Source organism: Salvelinus alpinus, chromosome 10 (genome assembly GCF_045679555.1).
Source record: "Salvelinus alpinus chromosome 10, SLU_Salpinus.1, whole genome shotgun sequence".
Lineage (NCBI taxonomy): Eukaryota > Metazoa > Chordata > Actinopteri > Salmoniformes > Salmonidae > Salvelinus > Salvelinus alpinus.
The window spans coordinates 62,975,857-62,981,856 of NC_092095.1; positions in this window are offsets into that span (position 1 = coordinate 62,975,857).

Sequence of the window (6,000 nt, forward strand, 5' to 3'; positions counted from 1 at the left end):
CTGATGTATCTGACCCTACAGCTTTACAAGAACATCTGCCATGCTATCTGATGTATCTGACCCTACAGCTTTACAAGAACATCTGCCATGCTATCTGATGTATCTGACCCTACAGCTTTACAAGAACATCTGCCATGCTATCTGATGTATCTGACCCTACAGCTTTACAAGAACATCTGCCATGCTATCTGATGTATCTGACCCTACAGCTTTACAAGAACATCTGCCAGCCTCCTAAATTCTAAATTAAGGGGAATGATTGGCACCGTTTAATAGGACGATTAGCCATGTAATCTTAGTTAACCCAAATCGTGCGTAACTTGGTCAGATGCTCAATGTCCACTAGAGATGACTAGCCATGTAAAACTCTTCTATAATTGTGTCCCATGGCCTTGTTTGACTTTGCTCAGCCTGCAATGGAGGCTGTCTGTCAGTAGGGGGCCACCTCCAATATCTGTGACATCAAACTAGAACTCAAATCAAATTGTATTGGTCACATACACATGTTTAGCAGATGTTATTGCGGGTGTAGTGAAATGCTTGTGTTTCTAGCTCCAAGAGTGCAGTAATAGCTAACAATTTCACAACAATACACACAATTCACATACATCTAAAGTAAAGGAATGGAATTAAGAATATATAAAGATTTGGATGAGCAATGTCTGAGCGGCATAGACTAAAATACAGTAGAATAGAATATAGTATATAAATATGAGATGAGTAATGAGAAATATGTAAACATTATTAAAGTGACTACGTGGTAGTCTACATTTTGAGAAAAGGCTAATATCGGTGCATACCTCTAGTCTTTAATCAGTAAAATGAACTGAACCTAATCATTTCAAGTAAAATAGAATGACCTTTAGAGTTTCTCTTTATGCTTTAAAACCACACAGTGTTCATATTCTGCTTCATCCTAATTAAACATGCTCAGATGTTGATCTAAACTGAAGCCAGAACATGCTATTCACACTGAGATGCACTGAGATGCATGTTGACACTTTACAATGGTGTTGACTAACTTACTCATGTTGTACAACCCAATTTACAGCATATGGAAGATGAAGGTGATTGTAGTGACAAGTAAAGGAATGCTTCTTTCATAGAAAGACAAAGCTCCCTGTCTGCTGGGCTCTGAGAGGGGAGATAAATGAGAGTGAAAATTGATGATCTCTCAATCCCAATGTGCTCCTGAGGGGTGGAGACAGAGAGAAGCAGCGCTCGGTCTGTCGGTCAACTGTGGTACTTTTCCGTCACTCCTAGTGACGTCTGTGGAGGACACAGCCTCGATTTAGAAACACTGCACTTATAGGACGACTCCCTGCAATCTGACTCTCTCTCTTCCTCTCTATACTATCTCTCTCTACTCTCTGTCTCGGTCTCTCTATCTCTACTATCTCTCTCTCTCTTTCTACCTCTCTCTTTCTACCTCTCTCTCTCACACTCTCTTTCTCTGAGCTCCAAATGCATTGTTGCTATTAATAACACAGCTTCCCGGGCTGGGCAAAGGGCTCTTTCCCTCCTGGCTGTGTGTGTGTGTGTGTGTGTGTGTGTGTGTGTGTGTGTGTGTGTGTGTGTGTGTGTGTGTGTGTGTGTGTGTGTGTGTGTGTGTGTGTGTGTGTGTGTGTGTGTGTGTGTGTGTGTGTGTGTGTGTGTGTGTGTGTGTGTGTGTGTGTGTGTGTGTGTGCAAGTGTGTGGAGGAGCATGTGGGAGTAGGACACACACTGAAGGCTCCTCTCAATTATAATTGCAGTAACAAGACTGTGTGACCTTCATGGCCGTGTGGGGCTTCATGGGTATCTCTCTCCCAACATTACTTAGAATAGGACTGACAGGGCAGTCATCTATGAAATACATGGAGCAGTATACATCTCAATACATTTCACATACTGTATATTTCAGTTTGAAATATTTTATCCATATATTCTATCTGCTGCATTATGGGCATTATCTGATGAGGGAACAGTGCATCTATGATGGGAATAGGAGCAGGCAGTAGGCTATAGGTTTGTTGTGGGAGTGAGAGCCTGGGAAGTTGAAGGTTAGCATGCAGGAAGGACACTCCAGTCCACAGTAACTGCAGCAGACTTCACTTTCTTCCTGTTCCTGTTCCCCTAGCCCATGTGATCTGCTGGGGGCGGGGCCTCTTCTCCCAGCCCTCCACTCACAGGAGAAGGATTCAGAAGGAGGAGGAGCCTGCTGCAAGGAAAAGGGCCCCTGTGAGTCAGTGCAGGTGATTGATTTGCTTTTCACGCACGTAGAATAGTTATCGTGCCAATAATCTAGAGATCAGCATGGTCGGCCACCACAGCCACAGTCCTCTACTCTCACTCCTGCAGGAGTCCTCATACACCTACCTGCAGGACGGGTTTGCCCACACTGTCTGTCACTGACCCGCATGGAGGAGATGCAGTCATCCATCCATCCCTGTAAACTGGGTGGCTCACCTTACTAAACCACTACTGTCGGCGCTCAGGAGGAACTTAAACCTATGCAGGTAGCATGAACCTAATGGTACTCTGTGATTACAGATAGAGGTAGAGGAGAAAGTAGGCAGGGTTGGCTAGGTGACTTTCTACTTGTAATCCGTTAGAGTTACTAGCTACCTGTCCAAAATTGTAATCATTAACGTAACTTTTGGGTTACCCAAACTCAGTAATGTAATCGGATTACTTTCCCCTTAAGAGGCATTAGAAGAAGACAAAAAGGATCCAACAAACATATTTGTTGTGTCATCATAGTGGTCTCTGACTTGTGGTCAGACTCGCTCAGGTGGAACCAACTTGAACCAACTTTTTTCAATGCTGAATTTAATGTCATTGAGAAAACAGAATGGTGTCAATGTATTTATTTTCACAATCATCCTTTCTGAATTGAAAAGTAATCCAAGAAGTAATCATCTAGTTTTTTTTCAAACGTATCTGTAATTTGATTGCAATATTTTTTCTGGTGATGTACCTGATTACACAGTTTTTTTGGTAATCAGATTACATGTAATCAGTTACTGCCCAACCCTGGAAGTAGCAGAGAGGAGGGGGGAGAGAGATGGGGAGAGAGAGAGAGTAGCTGAGGGCCTTCTCTGCAGTGTGCTGCTGCTACTGCAGAGACAAGGTGACTTTAGAGCAGAACAATTGTTTTAATGGGTGAAATATGAGACTGTCTTTGTCCTTTAGGAGAGGTCCTGCATGCGGACAGAAGGCCATGTTCACATGCGGTGTAAAGACAGACATTTGTTCAGATCAATTGTTCACATTTGTAATACATCCAGAGTCAGCCAAGCAGCAGAACATATCTATCTAGCTAAGTACACAGTACTAACCGCTGAGAGGAATGGTACATTATTGCATTAATGTATGCTTGTGTACCAAGTATTTACCTAGATATTTCATGGAGACACGTAAAACAAAAGGAAATGTAATCTAAAACAAAACGTTTTAGCAACCATGTTGTTATGTCATCTTGGCTTCACTCAGCTCCGCAGCAGATGACAGTCCTCCTGTCAGGTCACTTGTCAATTTCCTGTTTCCCATCATGCTTTTGGCTCTCCACCAGGAAGTTGGGGATAATCCCGCTGCCCACATGGTCACTGGCATGGTGCTAGTGCAAATGGCCAAGCGGTGTGGAGGAGGGTTAGTGACTAATTATACTACATTATGAAACAGCAGCACATTACTGCCAGGGACAGATGCTGGAGACAGGTGTAGTGGTGTCTGCTAAGGAGGAGAGGGAGAAGGGATCATGCTATTTCACCATTTCACTTAGCTTAAGAGTTTCTTGATCTGGTCCTTGGGGACCTACAGGGGTGCCCATTTTTGTTCTTGCCCTGCACTAACACACCTGATCTGATTCAATGAATCAACAATCCCTTGATTAGCTCACACACCTGCCTCAAGTATGCTATTTAGGTGTGTCTCCCTCAGTGGGAGGCCTATGTTTTGAGGATTCTTCATTGAAGTCAATGAAAGCCAAAGCTAATATGACTGAGAAAACTAATCTACAACTTGTCCAAGCCTATCAGGAATGTCACCAATCCATCTCCACAATCCCACACAGTGTGAAGGGCAGGGCCGTGCACAGACCTTTGGCGGGGCAGGTGCTCAAAGTTACACACACAAGTTTACTTACATGTCTTACATTCATAGCTAATTATCTAATGCTCAACATATATTATTAAGCATAGACCTCATTGACTTTCTGCAAAATCATCCCACTTATCCCACTGTAAGCAAGCTTACAGCTTACTGCTCAAAGAGAGGTCGGTTATCAGCTGATCATAATGAAAATATATTATGTAAATCAGCTAGTTAGCGAGCTAGTTAGCGATGCTGTTGGAACAATCTAACTAGTCTTTACCTGTGATTGGAGTTTGTTCTGCTGCTGACGTCTGCCTCTTAGGCCTCCTAACAAACAGTCAAATTGAAATCTTCCCTGTTCCTGACCGTGAGATCACACATGCAACTCAAAAGGGAGCCCTTCTACACTACCGTTCAGTGCCGCTAGCGCAGTGCACATGCTCATGTGGGGCATAAAAGCAGGGTGGGGGAATTTTTCCAAGATCCAAAAAGGAGAAAATACCTAGTTTGATGGGGAATTCATTTAAGTAACGAGAGAAAATGAAATGAAATTAAAATGTAATAATTCAAAACCGCCACCAATCTGAAAGGGCACTTTTCTCATAGGAGGGAAAGGTCAGGTGCTCAGGCACCCTTAGACCTCTATCTGTGCATGTGCCCGGTGAAGGGTCAGCGTTGTGGGAACAATTTACCCAGGTTTACTGTATACACATTACCAGTGTTCCAAGGCACGAGTCTTTGTTTTGTTTTGAAAGCAGAGGGATAATTACTCAGGCTTACGGTAGAACAAGTTGGGAGACGTTTACCAGTATGGGTTTAAGTCTATAAAATAAGTAGGTAGATGTATGCCCCAAAAAGTTTGTGAGGTGGGAAGGTGAGGTGCTGTCTAACGGAACGGGAACTTCCTCACCCCTAAAAAGGCATATACTGTAGTGCTAAAATGTTTGGTAGTGTAGGGACTGTATATGTCTACTGTTATCACTAACAGTTGCTGCATGGTGGACATGATGCAATGGAATAGTTTACATTTTCCAGGGAGAGCAGTGAAAGATCCTGGAGGCTTTCTGAATAACATGCGTGGCTGTCTCTGTGTGTGCATGCATCTCTGGGTGGTCTGAGGTATGTGTCCTCTGTGGGGGTCACAGGAGCCATTCTGGCCACTGTTGCGCTTTCTCAGCTGTCTGGATCAGTGGATTCAAGTTATTCATGCCTCCCAGACCCACCAGCAGCCTCGGGCATAGTTCTTCATCCTTCGTTGATCAGGTTGAATTTGAAGACACAAGTCATGTTCTTGCTTCATGTATATACTGTAAGTAGTAGCTAATCATCAAACTAAGACACTGTGTCTTCAAATGATTTTGTTTATGTCACTGATTAGGAAGTAGACACTGCTTTTGATGGAATGGAACATATTGTTTCTCTCAAATACCATACCCCTACTTTTTTTTTTTTACCCTTTATTTAACTAGGCAAGTCAGTTAAGAACACATTTTTATTTTCAATAACGGCCTAGGAAAAGTGGGTTAACTGCCTTGCTCAGGGGCAGAACAACATATTTTTACCTTGTCAGCTCGGTGATTTGATCTTACAACCTTTCGGTTACAAGTCCAACGCTCTAACCACTAGGCTACCTGCCGCTCCTACCCCTATCTCTATCCTTACATCTACCTCTAACTCTACACATACCTCTGCCCCTACCTCTATCCCTACCTCTAACCCTAACCCTACCTCTATTTATACCTCTAATCCTACCTCTATCTATACCTCTAACCCTACCGCTAACCCTACCTCTAACCCTACCTCTACCTCTAACCCTACCACTAACCCTATCCCTACCTCTAACCCTACCTCTAACCCTCACCTCTAACCCTACCTCTAACCCTACCTCTAACCCTACTTCTACCCTAACCCTACCTCTAACCCTCAC